Source organism: Callospermophilus lateralis, chromosome 2 (genome assembly GCF_048772815.1).
Source record: "Callospermophilus lateralis isolate mCalLat2 chromosome 2, mCalLat2.hap1, whole genome shotgun sequence".
In the NCBI taxonomy this organism is placed as follows: Eukaryota; Metazoa; Chordata; class Mammalia; order Rodentia; family Sciuridae; genus Callospermophilus; species Callospermophilus lateralis.
Window position 1 is genome coordinate 18188396 of NC_135306.1, and position 23221 is coordinate 18211616.

General features: G+C 39.5%; 1 pseudogene; it reads right to left on the reverse strand.

The window, feature by feature from the left end:
• Positions 1-23221, reverse strand: part of LOC143385437 (DNA-directed RNA polymerases I, II, and III subunit RPABC4 pseudogene) — a 163372-nt pseudogene that overhangs the window by 139561 nt on the left and 590 nt on the right.

Sequence of the window (23221 nt, forward strand, 5' to 3'; positions counted from 1 at the left end):
CACGTTTGACAGCTTGAATTACAGACTTTGGGTACATTTAACGGGATCCATTCATGTGGAATGGCTGTTGTTCCTCTCATAGTAGTTTGGGAATATAAATATTTACAAACCTCTAAGACAAAAGCTCTTACTGACAAGGTCTCTAACGCAACAGCTCCCTCGACAGGAACCTCTCCACTTAGAGATTTCCACTGATAGGTTCTCGATTCCCCCTGGGTCATGGGCACTCCATTTAATGCAAATGGAATCTTTGTGAAATCATTGAGACTTATTTCTCTGTCTGTTCAAAGACGGAGGAGAGAAGAGAGGGAACATGGAGGACAGATTTGTATCAGCAGGATATCGCCAGCTCCTTTAAGCCTAGCTAGAAATGAAGCTCCTGGAACTGTAGGGAACTCTCTGAACCCACGGGAAGTCTAACTACATGGGTGCCTTCCTTGTTTCAGGCAAAATAAAATCTCTTTGCACACAGTGATCTATTGATACCTCAAATTTATTCCACTGATGTAAAAACAAGGCTTTGAAAGATAAGTGGACTCCTCCAATGTCCAACATCCAGCAAATAGAGATCCCAGGGATTTGATTACAGACCTTGCCCTTTACAGACACAGGACTGGAAAGACTAAAGAGGATCGCCTATAAGCTGTTTGGATGCAAAGACATCAGAGAATGCTGGAAGAATGTACATTTCTGGAATATTTTTGTCTTAACAACACATAACTTTCAGTAGCTGCATAAGATTGCTTCCATGCATGCAATTTCCTTTACTTAGTCAACATCTTACTCTCTCTGCGTATCTTTTTGAAGATGTATCCAGTTATGTCAATTTGAATTAGTTTCTGTTGTGTATAGAAGAAATAAACAACAACACCTTTAAATAAGAAGATCAATTCTTGGTTTAGATCAGGGTGGGGGGTTTATGAATTTGGTCTGGTGGTTATATTTATATAAATGGCATAGTATCTTCTCACTCTTTCCTCCACCATCTCTGGGGTATGTCCCTTATCTTCATGGATGAAAATGGTAGCTAGAATGGTATCCATTAAAACCTTGCTAAAAGCATCAGAAAATAAAAAGAGAAAAGGAAGGGCTCATCATTTTTCTTTTATGGAGGTGTACCTCCTACACACTACTTCATTTCACATCTCTTTTGTCAGAATATTGTGGCATGGTGACATTTAGTGGCACAAGAAAATTGTGGTCAGTGTAATCTTAGAGGTGAATGGTAATGTGTTCACCTGAAAAGTATGACTCAATGTTCCTGGGAATGGGGCTGTTTAAATTAGTCTGGCTGACTGTCCCTGGGATTCAAATTAGAAATCCTAACTATTGCTTTAGAATCTGCCTAGGCTAAAGAGAATTTTAGCTGGATACTATTGGGATCCAAGTGGCAGTCCTGGCTCATTATATTCCAAATCTCAGCTTCAGTGTTAATCTGAAGTGGAAAAAAAGAAGTACTGCCTTGTCTCTAAGAGATCTGGGTCCAATCTTGTTTCTCTTGGAATAGGTACTTATGGTTCAGGCAGGGAGATAGATATATACTCAAGTATACATAAGCTTGAAAAGTAGAGGAAGACTTCCTCTCTCCATCCTATACATCCATATAGAATGGATAGAAAGCGAGCAGCAGTTTCCCCTACTCTAATCTGAGAAGTCAAAGGGTCTAACAAGCACTGTAGCCCCAAGTTAGAATGCAGAGTCTCAAGTAATCAAAGTTCAGGCACAAGGCACCCCAAAAGAAAGGTAAGGGCATCAGCAAAAGATACCTCAGTATTGTGTCTCCTCTATATCTACATGAGATCTATATGATCTATTGATACCTCAAATTTATTATTGATGAGGCAGAGGAAAATGAGCCTGCAGATGAAGCCCACACTCAGGGAAGGAAGCAAGATTTTAAAGTGGAGACTTTGAAGAAGTGAAAGAACTTTGTTTGTTTAAAATCTTCCTATAAAAATAGCACAGAGAAAATGGCCCATGGAGACTGTTTGCCCAATCTCTAGTATAATAGCCAAAACCAAGAACAAAGCGATTTTTCCCTGGCAGTAGTGGGTCCAGAGGGATGGTGGACAGGATGGGGGTGGTAGCAAACAATCAAGGAACCCAAATTTGACCACATCCTGGAGAATCTGTGGTCACTCATACATTCACCAGTCTTGGCCTCACCAAATTTCAACTGGATTCAATTCTCGTGAATGTGGCCAAGAAAACTGTAAATACAGACAAAAGTGAAGAAAAACCAAACCATTCAGTGGAGGTCCTATTGATGAAATGACCAGAGTGGACAGAATGAAGACCCATGGGATTTTAACCCATCTTTTACTGTGAAATGCATGTTAGTCTGTATGATGAACTGTGCTTGGATTCTGAAGCCAGAATTGGAGCCACATACCTAATACTTGCTAATTGCAGACCCTTGACAAATTCTGGTATGTCTCTGATCTTTTTGGACTATTTAAAAAGAATGCCCACCTTATTGGGTACTTGGGTGAATTTAATGAAATGACACACTTGAGAAAATATTCTTTGCAAGGTGCAAAGTATGATGCCCGTGTGAGCCAATGGGAACATGTAGAGCAATTTGAACTGTAGAGCAATTTCCTAACAGCCTTCCTGTTAATGGTGATTCTGTATCCAGCTATAGCATGTTCTCATTCTAACCTAACCATTTTTTTCCTCATTGGTGGTTTCCTGACAGTAACAAATTTTTATTGAGCTAACGTAGTCAAATCATGATAACTTATTGCCTGACACCTACTCTCTTAAATAACTCATATGGGAATGGGGCTGTGAAAATTTCTCAAGGTGACAGGATTGAGAAAAATCTACAAATTCTAGTATTCTATATATTCTGACTTATAGAAGAATATTTGCCACCTAAGTTAACAAAGGGGTAAAGGAACTATACACAGAAAAGAAATGTGAATGGTTAAAAAATATATGAAAAAATTCAACATCTCTAGCAATTAGAGAAATGCAAATTAAAACTTCACTGATATTCCATCTCACTCCAGTCAGAATGGCAATTATCAAGAATAAAAGTAACAATAAATGTTGGCAAGGATGTGGAAAACAAGGTTGACTAGCATTGCTGGTGGGACTGCAAATTGGTGCAACCACTCTGGAAAGCAATATGGAGATTCCTCAGAAAACTTGGAATCTCCATTTGACCCAGTTATCCCACTCCTTGGTATATAATGCAAAGGACTTAACATCAGCTTGCTATAGTGACATGGCCACATTGATGTTTATAGCAGTTCAATTCACAACAACTAAGCTATGGAACCAACCTAGTGCTTTTTAACAGTTGAGTGGAAAAACAGAATGGGGTATATATACAGAATGGAATATTACTCAGCCATAAATAGGGATGAAATCATGGCATTTGCTAATAAATGGATGGAGCTGGAGAGTATCATGCTAACTAAAAGAAACCAATCCCAACAAACCAAAGGCCGAATGTTCTTTCTGATATACAGATGCTAACACACTATAAGTATATGGGGGGAAGAATCATAGTTCACTGGATTAGACAAATGGGAATGAAGGGAAGGGAGGGGGGATGGGAACTGAAAAGATAGTAGAATTAATCGTATGTAAGTTTTCTCTGTTCATATACATGACCAGAGAAACTCCACATCATGTACAACCGCAAGAATGGTAGTATTCTAATTGGAATAAGTCATATTCCCTGTATGTTTACTATATCAAAACTATATCATTGTCATGTACACTTTAAAAACACACTGTGGATATGCAACTCTTAGAAGAGTACATAGAATCAACATTCCAACTTTTATGCACAGGCCATGGTTTTTTTCAATAGACACCTAAACTCAGCAAATAATGCCAAAAGTTAATGAATGGGACGGCATCAAATTAAAAAGCTTCTTCACAGCAAAGGTAACAATTAGGAATGTGAAGAGAGAATCCACAGAATGGGAGAAAAATTTTGCTAGATACTCCTTCTGACAGAGGATTAATATCTAGAAAATTAAAAGTGATGGGACAAGCGAAGAGTAGGCTGCTTCCCTTTTACACTCTTCGCAAGCATAGTTCACTTAAGTGAACTTGAGAAAATTTCTCACATCTCCATGCTTAATTTTTTTAATGAAAAATTCATAATATTAGCACCTACATTGTTTAAATGGTATAAGATTTAAGTGTGTTAAATATTGCTACACATCACTCCTTAGTTTCTGGTACATGTGAAGGTTTCCATAAATGATAACTCTTAATCTATAACACAGCAACTGACAGGCAGCAAGAACTCAGTAAATTATGAATATTATCATTTTATTAAAAAATACTGTCTCTTTCATACACTACCATAAAATGGGATGATTGAACTCCTTCCATAGATAAAATGACTAAGGGTTAGCCAATTGGGGCATAATGAAATCCCCCCCACACCTAGGTCCATAACCCAGACTTTTCCAAAATATAGGATCATTCCTTATAAAATATTCCAGGAATCAGACAGACCCCTCTGGTTTCTCAAAGAACATGCTATTTCCATTACAGCGTTCTCTCTCCAAATTTCCACCCCCAAAATTGAAAAGGAAAGTTACTGCTAGGAACTGACAGTTTGGAATTCATTCCACTTGTCTAAGGTCTTGAGTTTCACATATATGTATGTGGAAGTTCAATCCATGTTCTGGAATATGATTTATGAGGACTTTCTGACAAGGTTCAAGAGGATCACTCATAATACACTCCTGGACCATGTGCCGTAATCTAAACACTGGAAGGGAAGTTTGAGAAAGCAATTCTCCAAGTGTCACCTTCGTGAAAATCACAGTGTCTTGTACTTGAAGCATGCCCCCCACCCCAATTCAACTTGCCTTAGAATTGAAATTGACCAAAGTTATTATAAGTTTGTGGCTTATCTGGTTTATATTAAATACCTAAAGGGAAATGAATACATTCATGGTGTTGGTGGGAGAGAAAAACATGGTGTCAGTCTCCAGCCCAGGGGATGTAACTTAAACAGAATTGCTTCCTTTCCTCTTGTGGGAGACGGAGACAAAGCAAGAATGAAATAACTGATCTCCATTGAAAAGCCTGGCTTCCTTACACGGCCTCTGTTGAACAACCCTGCCAATGTCACTCAACAGGGCCTGCTGCCATAATCTGGCTGACTTTCCAGATTAATGCACGCATGGGGCCACAAAGATCACTAGATCCTTTGTTACCAACCAAAATCTCAATGTGCCTTTCAAGGATTCTGAGTCAAACTGGCTTAAGCCATACAGTGGATTTGTTGGCTCATGTCACTTAAGAGTCCAGAAATAGTACTGTTGTAATGTGAGGCTTAATCCATTGGCTCTAAAGAAAATGTCACTGGGACTCAGTTTTTCTCTTTTTATTTTTGGCCTTCCCTATTCAGTGCCAGTTTTACTTTTTCATTTCCTTTCCCTTGGCCCCAGAGCCTCGGGTTTCCTTATTCACATCTAGTAGGAGAAACAGAGTATTACCTTCAGGACTCATTAAAGATGAAGAGGTTTCCTTGTTCAAAGCCAATAGAAGAGTATCTTCTTTACTCTTGCCAGTTGACATCTGTGTGCCAACTATTTACCACACGAGGACAGAATGCAAGCAGAGGTTCCATTTGTTTGGGACCTCCCTCTGCAGTACTGGGTGTGGGGACAACCTCATCAAAGACTCAAAAATGTGAAGGTGGAAGATTAGACACTGAAGAAGAAATCTATAAGTTTTCCTACTTCTGTACTTAATGTATTTTTTTTTTCTGTCTGTACCTCCTACTTTGGACTTTATTTTCTTTGTATACTGAACTACTCTGCTTTGGCAAGCACACCTTGATCCTCCACTCTCTGATCCAATCTACTTTCCTCCTGAAATAGCCTTCTCTTTCCATGTTGTCTAAATCATATTCATATTGTTTTAGTCAGTTCATCTATCACTGTGCCCCAAACACACAGCAAGTACAACTTAGAGGAGGGAAAATTTGTCTTGGGTTCAATTCATGGTTGTAGAGATCTCAGTCCATCAACAGTCAACTCCATTGGATCCAAGTTGTGGCAAAGTATGAAGGAGGAATGACTCAGCAGAGGAAATCTGTTTAGCTCACGGCTGGATGAAGAAGTGGAGAGACAGAATGATAGCAAGAGCAAGAGGAAGAGGCAGGAAGATTTGCAGGAAGAACCCTTCCAGAGCATAACCCCAGTGACCCACCTCCTCCAGCCATGCTCCACCTACGGTCACCACCCAGTCAGTTCAGTCAAACTTGGATGCACTGATTGGGTCACAACTCTCATAATCTAATCATTTTACTTCCAAACATTGCTGCATTAACACAGGAGCTCTGGGGGACATCACATATCTAAACCATAATACATACTTTAGGGCCATTTCAAATAGGCTCTTGTTCCTGAAATTCTTTCTTATTATTTTCAGCTGTAGGTTGTATTTCCACCATTTTGACTCTGAAAGAAGTTAACTATCCTTTATTTCTCACCTTGTATTTTATTGTATGACATATGTCTCCTCCTGATACTAGACGTTCTCTGAGACAGAAGAGTATACCACCTTCTTATTGTCCCTGTACTCCCCAAAACCCCCCATACAAGGTTGAATGCCCGCCCTGCTTACTTACTGTAGGAAACTCAACCAATGGATTTTTGAGGTCATTGTCTCAGGGACATAGTTGATATTTTTCTGTTATTATCAAAATCCCCTCCCTGCCTCCCCAAGAAGTGAGAAGTTCTAAGTATTTATTTAGCATTCTGAGAGCTCAATCCATTTCCATCCAGCAACTTACTAATCAGGTAGCCAATTCTTCACCATCCCTAGTTAGTTAGTACAGTGAGTTTGTCTTAGCAAGTATTTAGTTCTACATTTTAAAAATGATATCTAATATAACAGCCTTGGACCGTAAGTCAATAATTCACAGATCAGGTTTAAGCATCACTTCCTTTCTTTTCTATTCTCTCCTTTCTCATAATATCTATTTAGATGAAGTTTGTCTGAGAGGGAGAAAGAAAAGGTACCTTGAATTTTTACAAATGGATACAGTATAAAATAGGAGCCTGTATAGTGTTGGAGAGTGAGAGCAGTAACAGTTCTTAGAGGGCACTCAACTCAGAGGTTGGACGCCAAGTTCAAGATCAAGGTTTTTGTCCAGAAGCCAAGCCATTGACCAACCAGGTGGGACCAGATCACATTTCTACTCACCTTGCTGAGAGTCCTGTTGGTTTTCTAAATACACTAAGAATCATTACCTTTCACATTCAATTTTTTTCCCTTCTTATCTTTGACTACATAATTCATCAGTATCTCATGTAGCACATCTAAAATGTAATCTATAATTTGTTCCTGAAATTTGGCACAAGGTCATTGTCTTCCCCTCTCTGTAAATGTCTCCATTACTTACCCTGTTTCGGAAACACAAATTCTGGGAGTCATCTCTCATTCCTATGTCTTTGATTGAACAAACAAGTCCTGTGGATTCTATCTGCATACATGTCATTGAATTCATTCATCTCGCTCTCTGATTGCTTCTAACTTAGTTCAACAGCTTCTGGGTGCCTCTCCCAGCCACTCCAGACTGATTCCCAGTCCTAGATGGTCTACAAGACAATAATGTGGCCCCGGCTTCTCCTATGTCGATTCTCTCTGCTCTTCCTCTTATTTCACCAACTCCTTAAACTTTTCTAGCTTTTCCCAACCCCCCAAGACTTTGTAGATGCCATTCACTTTGTTTGAAATTGTCCTTCCTCTTTATGAGGCTGCACCATTTCATCTCGCAGATCTCAGCTAAAATGTAGTACCCTCAGGATAGCTTTCTATCACTCTCTCGTCTAAATGGTGATCTCCTGTCATTTTGTCTACATGGTCCCACTGTTCACAGTATTTATCACATTTTATATTTGTACTCGTTCCTCACACTATCACAGTGGGTGGCTGGATTAAATTCCCACTCAGTGGAAGTAAAGTCTGCTAATTTCTGCCCATCTGTTGAATTTCATAGGATGTTCATTGAGTCTAATTGCCCCTTGAATCTGAAATAGTAGGTAATTTAAACTCCTTTGCTATGTAAATAACTAACATTTAAAAAAAATGATTCTTGAGACTTTGTAGGGTTTAGGTATCCTTCACCGCCAGGATGTATCATTGACTGAGCTGAATGAACTTGAGGCATAGCTTGAGCAACAGAAGTTGGAATCTGTGAAAAAAATGACAGATTTGTGCCCTTATATGGCAAACCAAATATCATATCCACAGAGTCCTTGTGGTCTGAGATATGCCACCACAGGTCCCCAGTGACACTGAACAGTATTTGTTGAGGATAATGCATATGCATCTAGAGCCTTTCACAGGTTTTCTTACCCTCAACTGCGGTTGGGGTTCATCCCCATTCCTCTGTTCCTTCTGATCTAACTCTATGCTCTATTTCATGAGAAAAGTGGCCCATTTCATATTCGTAGCTATCAACTTTCTATTAACAAATCTCAAATCCAGTTTCTCCTCCCGATTTCTCCTCAGATCAGCTCTGCCCTCCATCAGCCTGCGTCACAGTTTCCTCATATTGTTTTGCAGACTGGATTTGAATTGGAGCCTGGCAAATATCAACTCTTCACCCAGCTCTCTTAATCCTCAGCTCCAGAATTCACTGCTAGCTCTATCAACATTTTTTTTTGTTGTTGTTCATGACCATGTGTTTTAGCCTTATTAAATCCCCGCTGTGAATTCACATACATGAAAGGGGGGGAAATTTTCTCAGTCTCACTTGGCTCCATTAAAGAGATTGTGCACTGCAGAACTGTAGAGGGTGCCATGGATGAGGCAGTCTCTGTGAATGTGCCCTTTCGAGTTGTATCTGTAGAGACCGCTGACTCTCTTCTACTTTTTCCATATCCCGTGCCAAATGCAAATCCCTGTACATTGTGGGTATCAAATAAATGCTGTTGAAAGACAATTTTGGCCAATGATGAGGACAAAAAAAAGTCAGAGAATGTCAAATCCACACCCTAAATCTTCTTTACTAGTTTTTGTGAAACACTTGCCGTGTCTCCCACCTTAGGTAATTTGCTCCATTCTGAAAAGAATGTATTTGCGTTAAATGTTGTCAGTTTATCTCTCGCTTCCTTGTATAATCCCTGTATTGTGTGGATATGGAGCTCAACAAAGAAACCCAAAACTAAATAGCAGTTATTTCCTGATGGTTCTGCCCAGAGATTGGTCATGGTGGTTACTCAATTAGAAAATTGGAACATGAATTTCCTATGCTGAGTACTTAGATGAGATATTTACAATAGTAATTGGCAGAAGGCTTTCAACCAGAATCTCTCAATGAGGAAACTCAGAAGCAACCTCCATGTCCTTTTCCTTAACCTGGGACCTAGTGTTTAGTAGGGACTCCTCACACATGCTGAATGAATGAAGCTGGAGTCAACCTTTGCAATGGTGGGAATGTCCTTGGGTGATTGCTCCAAATCCAAAGTGATTCAATAAGAGATCTTGTGTAGAGACTAACCAGATACATGACCATGGGGAAAATCCATAATTTTTAAGGGTCTCAGGACTATTTAGTTACAATTTACCGTCATACAGATTTTATACACTTAGATTTGTGTCTTCATGATTTGGAATTTCATGAATCTATACCTATCACATACATTTTAGGGAATCTGCAGGAAAAAATGATACATCTTCTTGAGTACTCATCATATTCAATTTTTGAAATAATTATCATATTCATGTTATGTATTATCAGCAGGAACACATTAAACAAATTATTAAAATAATGAATAGAGAACCTTTGCTTTTCATTTTCACCCACCTCAGTGTTCCTAGTAAAAATTTTGGCACATCAAAGATATTCAAATCTTCATCAGTAAATGAATGAATAACTGAGGGTAAGGGGCATCTGCCAATACTGGTCAAAACTCTTTGAAGCATCTTTTCCAGACCTCAAAGAATCCATAATAATCCTTCAGCCCTTGTAGCTATTCTGGATATACTGACAAGTGGGGAAATATGAATATAGCAGGAACACAAGAGGTAACTATTCCTACAACTGAGTATTAAATTAAATTAATCTCTGACATTTCAAGAGGTTTAACTACTATATGCTAAAAATTTATAAAATAAACAAAATCTAGCAACATAAAAAAGTGTGTATATAGGGTAAGACAGAGAAGTTGTGGAAGGATATTTGTATTAAAACACCTCCTAGATATTTTCTTGTGGTCATTTTAAAGCCATATTACTCTATTGTTTAGAATATGTCTATGTCTATAATGGGGCCAAATTGAAGCTGTCTCCTAATTTAAGATAGTTCACTTTAATTGCCTGCCTCGCTTTTCCTAGACAGAATGGTCCCAGTTCCTGTACAAACTGTCAGGATTTTTCAGTGCTGGTTAACCTGCATTTTAGTCATGTTCCCATGCTGGTCTTTGCCCATCTGTTTTCTTCTCTACTCCAAAACTCTTCTTTCTTACCTCTCTTGTTTCCTTTCTATTTCTCACTCCTATATTTTACCAACATTGAACATCCATCACTCAACAGGCTCCATTTTGGATGCCATATCAAGCACTAGGGATAGAAAAGTCAGTAAGATGGTGCCCCTACCTCCAAGGTATACTCTGGATACTGATCTACACAGCTCCAAACCTGCTGTTAAAATGTTGATACCTGCAGACTCTATCTTCCAGATATGAGCTCCATGAAGTCAGGGGTTATGTGTTACCATCTCTACCAGCACAAATGATTGGCATATCAAAGGCACTCAATTCTTGCTGTTGAACAAATACATCTAAGCTAATGTCTTAATCCAGTGAGTTTCCAATTATTCTTCAGAACATTAGTCTGGAAATATACTCTTGAGAAAAGAAGCCTCAGAGGAGTCTAATGTATGGGAACAATGGAAGCCTCCTCCTCCTCCTGCTATAGTCACAAAGTGTCATTACCCTATTAAAGGCACTGGAAAGTCCCATACAAATGAAATATGTTTAAGTTATGCCAAATTTTCCAAGTTTATTTAACTGCACGAGTTTATTTTTTAAGTACAGCAAAACATGAAACTAGTCATCTGTGAAAAATGCAGAGGCCCTTCATTCTCAGAAGTGAAGCCCTTGGGGTGGGGAGAGCGGCTCTGAATGGCTTTGAGCATAGATGGAGCTGCATGGATCAAAGCCATTCAAGGAGGCTCACCCAGCTTCTCTCAGCTCTTCACCCTTCCTCTGCCTTCAAGCACGCCCTGTGCTAGCCTTTCCCACCAATCTGGGCCACGATCCCTATGTCTCTGCTGTTTACACCTGAAATGCCGCCTCCTCCCTCATCTCCTTGCTTCCAGCTCCTACCTGCCACCTCTTCTCCAATAGTCTTCCAAATTAAAAGTCCCGTTTCCGAGGGTCTGACCAGATGCTACGTCTAGAATTCCACAGTCACTTTCCTTCAGAATCCCAACTGACTCCCGTTCAGGGCTGTCAGGGGGAAATTATTTCACCTCCAGAAGGCAATTTATCAGCATTTTTATTCCTCGGCATGTATTTAATATCTCAATGGCACACATCAGTTTAACTTTTTCTACAGTACTCAAATAGAAGTTTGTCAATCAATGTGGGTGTCAGATTTAAATCAATGTTTTCCACTTACTGGACTTAGTAGTCTGTGTGTATCCTTCACAATTCCTTGTGTAAATTCTATCCTGATACTATTAATAAAAATAAGGTAGTTGTACAACAACCATAAACCAGTTTGGAAAATGCCTCATACCCATTTCCCAAGTTGCTTTCCATCATATTCAACAAGTGTGTATATCAATGTGCCGTTTTTAAAGTAGACTTTTGTTATTTAATACTTTGCAAATGGGAAGAACAGCTTGGGTCACCCATCCATTTTGGCATATATACGCTTTCAAAAATAAAATAGAACTTTCTCTTACTAACAACCTGGGTTTTTAACTTAAGTTATTACTTGTTTTGTCTTTTTTGATGTTTACGTTGTGTGGTGCTAGGATTGAATCCATGACCTTGCATATGTGAGGCAAATACTCTACCAAATAAGCTATATCCCCAACCCCATTAAGTTATTATTTGAACACATAAATTATAGGGAGAAGCTACTGCAGATAATATATGATGCATCTATTTCTAGTGTGAAAACTTGAGAGATTAAAATTATTTTTCTAACTTGTTGTTTCATGTTTGTTTACTTCAGAATGTTCTTCTACTTTTAGGACAGAGAATATTTAAAAGAAAGTTTTCAAAAGTCTAAGACTGCAAATTGATTCAAACACAGCTTTTGAGGGAAAGTTTACTAGAAAATTCAATTTGAAAATGTTTTAGAGAGGAGAAAATCATGTCCTGTAAATGGTATGAATGGTTCTTTGGGATTCTTCTCTTATGACCCCAGAAGGATTTGGAACAAGAGGACAATTTTTTTTCTAATTTTAAATAGAAAACCATATTAGTTCTACTAAGTGTTTATTTTCCATTAATGCATTAGAGTTTACAAACTGTTCTCTTTTAATTCTCCCAGTAGGCTTGACTGGTTGGCATGGGAATAAAAATAGCTACTATTAACACGAGGCTCTGTTCTCAGAGACTTCCATACAGGACCTCAGGAGTGCTTGAGTAGCTTTCTGAGATAAGTTCAATTATTATTTCTTTGGGCAGAGAGAGAGACTGAGGGACCACTAGTTTGTGGTAGAGCCAAGGTGCAAGCCCAGGCGGTCTACCCTCCCCCAATAGCTTGTGTTTCTAACCTGTGCACTAATCTGTCTCCTATGACCACAGCGATGCTTGTTCTTCACAGCCTGCAGGATGACACACTGGCTCAAAGTGGTGATGTGTTGATCACCCAAGGAAGGGAGCAGCCCCTGGAGGTCCAAGATCAGCACCAGAAGATCCACATAGAGGATGGAATCCAACCCTTCAGAGCCCCGGAGCAGGGTGCTCTTCTAGATGGATGGGGCCTCCACAGTGAATAAAGCACAACGGGAAGGGCCTTCTCCAACAATCATGTCTTAAGTACAAGTGCCCCTCAGAATTCTCCCTGTAGCTCTATGAATAGGAAAGAAAACTGGAAAGTCAAAGGACTTACCCAAGACCACTGAGTCTTACAAGGTAGATCTAGATTGGAGACAGTCTATGGGTCCACACTCTTCCCTTTCTGTGGCATCCTCTTGTCACTTTTACCACCTCTCTGTGTATTTTTAAGTCCTCTGGGCAGACTTGAGTAAGCCAGAAATCTGACTCCCAGTTTTCTCATAAGAAAAATGGATAGAGCCTGACCAATTCTGCTAAGCAGGTTTTAGGGTCAGTGATACAGAAAGATATTGTCGAGACTCTGTAAATACACACAGACCAGCACTTCTTTTCTCCAGAATCATGGTGGTATACTATGTTCCAGAGAATCAGGTTCTCTATAATCCTAAATTACGTATGTTAACCCATTTATTCCAACATTTCCTACACCATTTGTGTGCAGTCTTTCTGAACTATATCTCTTCATCCCAAAGCAGAATACATACTAATTTTTAAAAAGTACACATATCCTACCTATCTTTAAGGTGATTCCTGACTAAGAGTAAAGATAGTGGCCAACTAAAGCAATCGGAAGCAGCTTTCTAAGAGAATAACTGAAAATAGAAATGCAAAAGGAAATAATGAATTTTTACTTAGAGAATTTAGGAGAATTTCAACAGAGAGGTCACCCTTAAGTGGACACGTGAGAGAGAATTTTGGCAGGCTGAGGGCAAAGAGTATTCATCGAGTGGAGGATCTATGTGGGCAAAGGTAGGACAATGATAAATGTCAGGGTGTGTGTAGGGAATAAGTGTTCGAGAAGAAAGACTCAGCATCTGCTGTGCCCATTCTAATGGAGGTCAGAGGCTAGATACCCGAAAGTGTTGTAGAATAGGGTAAAACATGTGGGCTGTGGTTTGCAGGTGGGCACTGAGTACAGAGTGGACTTGTTATGTTGAGAAGATCATGGTAAAGTCAGAGGAGGGAAAACTCTATAGGAAGCAGTAGTTCAGCTAGCTCTGGGACAGGAAGACCGGGTGCACAGCATTACATACAAGAACATGTGGGTCAAGATCAAGGCAAAGGCATTGAGCTTGAAAATGAGAGCAGAGGTGAATGGGTCTGTTACTCAGGCACTCTGAATGGATGAACAATAATATGATTGGTTTCTTATTTGTGATGCTGGCTCAAAATACAGAGTCTCAAGTGTGAATGTGTGTACACACAGAGACACACATGCACACAAGGGAAAAAGACAGAAGACAGCTTGTGATTCATTTTGGCATAGGGTCCATTTCATGGGAGAGATCAGGGTGTATCCGATCATCATCAATCATTCACCTGGTTTCTGGCAACCTTTCAAAGCACCACATAGGTTTGTGTATTATTTACTCCTTTGCCCTAATGTACTTCTCCTCCTCTGTCGCCCCTTCCTCAACCCTGAACTAAAACAAAACTGTAATTAATTTTATGGCACGTAGAAAAATAAAGTCCAGGGAAACGTCCCCAATTCCCTGGAGGGCAATGACTCTCAACTGCCTGAAGAAATGGAAAATGATTTTTACCATCGTCGGGAGAAGGAAAACAGCAATTTCCAATTAAGCTGTTTGCTCTCTGTGTTTAGAAAGAGAAATAGACTACTTTGGAACACTTTCTGTAAAGCAGAATTAAAATTATGGTACACAGTGGAGGACCGGAAAATGACATGAGGCAAAGTAAAGAGGAACCTAGAGATGTAAATACAGTGACCAGCACTGGGGCTGGCACACTGCAGGTTGGTGTTTTGCCTTTTTTACTGCCCTCAAATTCTGGATATAAATTTGTTGATGCTGGGATTCTGGGGAAGTCAGACATAAATTCCCACTGAATTCTAGGAGACAACCAAGTACTCCCTCAGGATTCTGGCAACAGATCTCATGACCACTTGTTTCTAACTTCAGGGATCTGGTAACCAGAATGAAGTAGTTTGTCTTCCTTCCTTCCTTTCCTTCTTTATTTTTCTTCTTCTTCTTCTTTTTCTGTGTTTTTTTTTTTTGCTTTTATTTTTAATTTGAGTTAAATATATTTAGTTTACAAAGAAATTTTTAAAAATCCATATAAATTGTTTCTGTTTCCCCAGACATTTTCAGATAGGAGCCTCTTACATGATCCTAGTACAATGATTGAAGTTAGGAAATCAACATGGAGGCGCTTCTATGAACTGACCTACAAACCTCATTGGAAAGTTGTCAATGGGTTTCCTTAGTTCTCTTTTTTCAGATTCAGCATCCAATCCTGGATTGCAGGTTTTTTTTTTTTTTTTAAGTGCCCTATCACCTGAGTGTCCCCTAACCCGGAGGAGGTCCTTGGTCTTTTATTTTAATTATTCTATTCTTCTTTCTCACTTATGACAATGACACTTTGGAAGCTTATAGGCCAATATCTTGTGTCTCTTCATACCTTTCCTGCTGATGTTAGTTTCTATTGATAAATCTTGCCTGTATATTGTTGTGGTCTTTGCCAGGTAAAAGAATCCGTCTACCTCCATTTATTAACTGGGATCCTATCCTACTAAGGAAAGAACATTCCCTCTCTCCCATTTAGTTGTTTACTACATTAATCATATCAGCATACAACAATGAACATTATCTTTATTTTACAGGTCACATTGTGTTGCTTGTTATCAGTATTTATCTTGAGGCTCACTTTATCACAGACTTGGCCCCTGGAAGTTTCTTCTGGTTGCCTCCTGTGCCATATTTACATGACCCATCACTGGTGGGACATTTCCTTGTTCTTGGGTACCATGAGTTCTCCAGGTTCACCTTGTTTGTTTTTCCTCATTCTAGCTCTAAAATTGGCCCATGTGGAAATGCATTCCTTTCTTTTTCTTTCTTATTATTTGGGGGTTTATCTGTCATTTATTTTTATTTTATATTTCTTACTTATTATCCATAATAGTTCTAAAATTGAATTCACAAAGATACACACTCTAGGGAATGTCCATTCCCATTTCCCCATTCTTTCCTACCGGTCCCCCGTTGGCTGTTTGATTTAGTACTCTCTTGGAAGAATATAGGCTAATTGTTGCCATCCTCTGTTCCCTCATCTTTAAACCCAGGCAATGCATTTTGTCAGGAAGATGATCTTCTCAGTACATAACATGCTTCTGAATTTATTTTTTTAAAATATGCAGGTACTCATGCATAATTCGTGCCTCCTTCTTTTCTGTTACATGAAATGTACATACTGTAGAAATTGCAGGAGGGCAAAGTCTCTGCCTTTCATGTTTTCAAGTACTGGATCACCTGAAGTTGTACAAGTTGAGTATTAAGAGGCCATTATTGAAACCACAGAAATGGAGGGCCTTGTGGATCAAAGGCAATAGCATCAAAATAAAGTTATTCAGATGTCAGCCCAAACCCTCTTGGACGTCTATAACTTTTTCAATGATCTACATTTCAGAAAAGCTGGAATAATGACTACCCTTATAACCAAAATGAAAACCAAAATCATAGCTGTGACCTTGCATATGAATTATATTGTGTAACTTAAAAGCATTTTTCACATGCATTATTTTGGTAGACACTTCCCTTCATCCCGGGAATAGCTGTAAGAAGTTTGATAGTCTTCATATCACATATAGAGACAAGGGGGTTCAGTGACTTGCATATTTTTTCTGTCATCCCCACAGATGGAGACATTCCTGGAACATAGTGCCATATCCATACCTCTAGTGCCTTGCAGAACTATGTGGTGCTTACAGAGTGACCTGGAACTAGATAGGACCAGATTAAATACAATATTCAGTGAATATAGCCAGTCAGGGGTGGAGTCAGGAATTCTTCATGCATTTAGTGATTCAGTTAGCATGGGACATTTGTTGTATGCTTGGTATGGGGTTGCTGTGTCCTCAGGGAATACAGGAAAGATGGGTGATAAAGTGAAATGTGAAGAATAGAAATGTGACAGTATGCTGTGATGAAGACAGGTGTGTTCACGCCTGCTTTTCAGTAAGTAGAGCACTTTGGGATTTTAAAGTAACCAAGAATGAGAGGGATAACCTTTTTTTGTTTTGGGGGTGGATAACTAGGGATTGAACTCAGGGGCACTTGGCCACTGAGCCACATCCCCAGCCCTATTTTGTATTTTATTTAGAGACAGGGTCTCGACTGAGTTGCTTAGTGCCTTGCTATTGCTAAGGTTGGTTTTGAACTCATGATCTTCCTGCCTCAGCCTCCTGAGCTGGGATTACTGGCATGTACCACTGCATCCAGCAAGGGATAACTTTTGGCATAGTCATTCTTCTTAGCACCCGGTATACTTCCCTCACTTCTTTCCTTTTATTGCATAGTTGCTATTCACACACACGTAATTCATGCTTTTTGAGTTAGACTTTGTTTCCTTCTTGAAGTTTGAGGATCCTCATTTGGAAATTCTACCAACCTGTATTTTCAAATACTTTTTACATTGTCTAAATGCTAGAGGTAAAAGGTTGCATTAACCCCTGCCCTCCTGGAACACTGCCTAGTTGTTGGAGACATGGGCCACATTATGAAGACTCAGTTTTCCTGCCCTGGCAAAATGGAGTAGCCATTAAGAGATCTAAGTTCAACTGACTTGTTTGGAATCTGACCTCTGTCCCTTCTGAGCTACATGATTTTTAACAACTCACTGAATCATTCTGACATTTTATTCTTCTGGAATTTAGAAACTAAAATGGTACATATTTCAAGGTCTATGCTAAGAATTAAATTGAATAGAATAAATGTAAATTGTTTATAAATATCTAGCATGAAGAAAGTGCTTGTTAGTTAAGGGTTAACTATCATGATTCTGTCCTTTACTATGTATCTAGACTCCCTAACTCACTGTGATGTCTTCTTCATCCACGCGCTCCCAAGATATAAACAGGCCAGCTGAAAGGGCACTCCAAGAGCTTCCCTTTTTGGCCCATGAATCTTTCCACCCAAGGACCCATGATTTCATTGGTGGACATTGGTTCAGTGTCTGCCTTCTACCTCTTCCAAGAAAGTCTAACATCCTAACTAGGTCACCTCCATTCCAGTATCCTGGCTGTGAGGCCAGAGAATATGTAAACCCCTAAGGGGCTGGAGTATCCTTTGCCTTTTGACAATAAGTGTGTCTGTGACAGAAAACACTCTAATGCCAGTCCACACATCTCAGATCCCTGAAATATCAGAGAAAGAGGAAGGCTAAGGAAAAATCCTCATTTTAGAGTTGAAAAAAGCTGAAGTCATAAATCAAATCAGTAATATACTCAGGATTAGAACTCAATCGCCTCTCTGCAGTGGTTGAATTCTTTCCAGCTCATAAACTGGCCCAGGAACAAGTCCAGATCACTGAACATACCTGCTTTAGACAAATGAGTCCAAATTCTCTTCTATAGTATATAGATATGGAAATCCTTGGGAATTCTCAACCAGTTCTTTTATCTATCTCTGTGGATTAAGAAATTAAATACAGAAAAAAAATTGGGAAATCCCAGTGCTGTGGACAGTATTTCCCTCCTCCCATTCAGACATTGAAGCCCTAACTTCTTGAATCCCAGCTGGAGACAGGTCTTTAGGTTGTAATTAAGGTTAAGTGAGGTCATAAGAAGTGACTACAGTTTGATAAGAAATTGGTCTTATAAGAAGAAGAATGGAGACAGTAATCTCTTTCTTTTTCCATCGTGTGAAGACACAGTGAGAAGGTGGCCATCTGCAAGCTAAGCTGATTGATAGAACCACATGCAATGGAGGTATTTTCAATCTTTAACAAATATGATCTAAAGGTGACTTCTTAGAACCTGGAATACAGGCTTGAGTTCACAGGGACACTATATTTTCCCCATTGAGTGTTCACTAATTCTGCCAGAATTAATATAAACAAAGCCTGAATGGTAATGCTAGGTAAGAGGTAGGAGAGGAAGTTGGGGGCGGGGGGCTCAGGAAAAGTACTGTAGTGCACTGCCATTGACAGAATCAGTATTTGAAATGGCCATGGTCAGCACCGGGGAGTCATATGAGGCAATGAGGCAGAGCGCTTCCTGTATTCCAGCAGAAATGAGCATGACTCTCTTCTTATACTCCCACCCGCACAGAACCGCTCCCAGTGGGACCCTGGGATTCCTCGCTCTGGTCTAATTTTAAGTAAATCAAATGAAGCAGCTCTTTGCCACATCCCTCTGGAAACTATTCTAAAATTTAGCAGATCTCATCTTTTGAAAATGTTCCCTGAGTAATGGAAACATGAGGAAGGGGAATATGCTACAGACCCCAGATGCATCTTTCAACCACAGTGGAATGCAATATACCAGATACACTTTTATAGTGGTCAGGGTGGACGTGGGAAAGATTTGGGGAATAGAATAATAAGTGCTGTTTTCATCATAAATCACTTCCATTGCTAGATGCTCTCAACTCTTCAACCACACAGTGCTAGGCACATTGGGAGAGGTTCAATTCCATTTCAATCCAAGACATGCAGATATTGTTACATGGCAGACACCATCTTTCTTTATTTATTTTTATTTGTTCCTTTTAGTTTTACATGACAGTAGAATGTATTTTGACATATCCTACATAAACTTCTTATTTTTGTGATTGCACATGATGTGGAGTTCCACTGGGTGCATGTTCACATATGAACACAGGGAAGTTATGTCCTATTCATTCTACAGACACCATCTTTTATTTCTTTCATTTTTTATCTTTTGGTACTAACGGTTAAATCCAGGGGTGCTTAACTACTGAGATACATCTCCAGCCCCTTTTTAAAATATTTTATTTAGTGACAGGGTCTCACTGAGCTGCTAAGGCTGGCTAAGTTTCTGAGGCTGACTTTGAACTTATGATCCTCCTGCCTCAGCGTTCTGAGCTGCTGGGATTACAGGCCTGCACCACCACACTCAGCAGACAGATACCATCTTTTAACAGACTCATTTTCTAGTTTTCACGAAGATCTCACAGTGTTAAAACAGAACAGATGAACTCAGGAACATTCCAGTCACTGACTTGTGTAGAACTATAACTCAGATAATAGGCAGGGCTTCTTTCAGTCTTGAGATTTTGATCTTGTTTGTTCAGGCCCCAAATTCACACTCAAATCCAAAGCTGATTTAAATATGTCTGTGAGTTCCTGGCAAGGATTTGTTCTCAACAATCATCTTTGTCTCTTGGCTTCAGCATCTGTGTGTGCTTCTTCTTCCCATACTTTTTCAACTCATTTCTTTTGGTTTACCTTCTCCCCACAAAACTAAAACCTGTCTCTCTGAAGTTTGCTACTTAACTATCTGAAGAATCATAAATGTGTATTTGAAAGGCTGTGAAGAAAATAACTTCAAATAATATACAAGTTTGCAGGTGGCTGAAAAGATTGTAAGTCAATCCAACACCTAAATATCTTCATTGCCCTCATATCTCACAGTCTCAAACTGCTTTGCTCTTCCTGCCTTTGTCTCTAATTCCAGCCCACATGCTCATGTCCTCATCTCATTTTCACAAGTGAAACAAAAATTTATACCAATTTAATAGCGTCTAATGAGAGGGCATTTACTGTTGTGTGGACATTTCTGTCCTGAGTCTCTCTCTCCACTGGATCATTCCAAGGTACCTATCAAAGTCTTTTTCATAAAAGAGGATAAACTATTGTATGGAGAAGAGGAATTCTGATACCAGAGCCTAAAAGGAAGCCCACATTCCATTCTGCTGTATTTTCGACTGCTTCTCTACCACTACATTGAACAGGTGGTTGGGGTTGCAATTACTGCACCTGTGACTAGGTCCTATGCCAAGGTTAGCCCTTAACTGAAGAGAAACCATGGACTACAGCCATCTTTCTCCCCAGTCAGGCTATCTGACCTGACTCACTTAGGTTATGCCCTACTGTAGGGTGAGTTTTCAAGGCTGGGGATATAGCTCAGTTGGTAGAGTGCTTGCCTTGCATGCGTAAGGTCCTGGGTTCAATCCTCAGCTCCTAAAAAAAAAAAAAAAAATAGAGTGAGTTTTCTGTTCTGGTGCAATGGAAATGCGTGTTTCTGTTTATTGAGGTCAATTTAAATTGGAAATCTGTCCCTGCTCTATGACCAATCACCTCTTTCATTTATTTATCTATTTTTGTATCTCCAAAGTTGTATTAATACAGTCTACTCTTAGGGTCAACAAGGATATCCAAGAACAATTGAATACAAAAATTACTTTGGATGTATTCAATTATACACTGCTAATGTTATTTAGTATAACTTCATTTTCATCCATTAATCTCATCTTAAATTGGATTTGTTTATTAGGTAACAGAGTGCAGATTCTTTGGGGCAGGTAAGACTTTGGGTATGTGTACATGTGCTATTAAAAAGAGATTTATCGTAAGGAATTAACACCTGTGAGTTTGAAGGCTGGTAAGTGCCAAGATTGGCGAGTCTGCCCTGTGAGTCAGCAAACTGAAGACTCAGGAAAGTGAGAGGATACTCCCTGTCTGAAGGCCAGTAGATTTAAGAAACTGTTCAAGTCTGAAGATAGAAAAGAAATTGCTGTCCCAATTCTGAGGCCATCAAGCAGGAAGAATTCTCTCTCACACGAGGAAAGATCAGCCTTTTTGTTCAACTTAACGTCTTCAACTGATGGAATGGGGCCCTCCACGTTAGGAAGGGCAGTCTGCTCTACTCAGTCTAAATGTTAATCTCATCCAAAAGAACCTTCACAGAAAAACCCAGAATAATGTTGAATCAGACACCTGGGCACTTTATGGCTCAGTCAAATGACAAAAAAAAAATTAACTGTTGCAGTATGAAGGAAGGGTCAGGAAGAGAGGTAACCAGGAGAAGCAAACACACTGGGTTAGAAAGTTTCTACCAGCGGGGAGACGGGAGGGAGAAAGGTTCTAGTAATCTTCCAGTTCTCAATTAATTTGGTCATTTAAAGGAGTAAATGAGTCCGGGTGGGGTCTAGGATGGAGCCATCAAGAAGTGACAGGGCTCAGATAAGATCCCACTGGCCCTCACACCTATAATCCAGAAGCCTGTCCGCCACATTTGAGTCTCTCCTTTTCCAAGAAAGAGTCCAAAGCACATTCTTTCTTCAGGGAAGGGTTGGTAGTTTTGTTTTGTTTCTAGTAGCAGATATTGGCGGGATTGAAACTTTGATTAATGATGCAAAGCTTTTAAATTTGAGAATCCTAGTCCTTTGGGGAAAGTCTGAATAGGAAACTATGACTTCTCTGTTTCTGAGGACTCTGAAGGCGAAGCAAGATCCCTGAGCTGGGGGCCAGGCAGAGAACAATCCTGCTATCCTGGGTAAGTGGTTCACAGCATCATGGAAGCTCTGGGCTAAAGAGCATTAGAAAGGCCAGCTTATCCACCACTCTACCAGGTGGGGATGATGTCCTCTGAAGGCTACTGTTTCATTGAAATATCTTCAGAAAGGGGAAACTACATCCAATTTTTGAGGTACTTTTTTTGTTAATTTTTTTTATTTGTTTTAATTAGTTATACATGACAATAGAATGCATTTACACACTTTGATATATCATACATAGATGGGATATAATTTCTCATTTTTCTGAGTGGACATGTTGCAGAATCATATTGGCCATGCAGTCACATATACACATAAAGTAATAATGTCTGTTTTATTCTACTATCTTTTCTATCCCCACATCCCCTCCCCTACCTTCTCATCACCTCCCTCTACCTAATCTAAGTTAACACTATTCTTCTCTAGTGCCCCCCGCCTTGTTGTGAATTACCATCCGAATATTAGAGAAAATATTCGGCTTTCAGTATTATGGGATTGGCTTATTTCACTTAGCATGATATTCTTCAACCCCATCTATTTACTCTTCTTTAAAGCTGAGCAAGTTCACTCTTCTTTAAAGCTGAGTAATATTCCACTGATTATATATACCACGTTTTCTTTATCCATTCATCTATTGAGGGACACCTAGGTTGGTTCCATAGTTCAGCTGCTGTGAATTGAGCTGCTACAAACAGTGACATGGCTACATTACTGAAGAATGCTGATTTTAAGTCCTTTGGGTATAAACCGAGGAGTGGGATAGCTGGGTCAAATGGTGGTTTCATCATCCGTTTTCTGAGGATTCTCTCTACTGCTTTCCATAGTGCTTGCACTAATTTGCAGTCCCACCAACAATGTATGAGTGTACCTTTCCCCCCACATCCTCGCCAACATTTATTGTTGCCTGTATTCTTGATGATTGCCTTACTTTTTAATATCAAGTACTTAAACCAG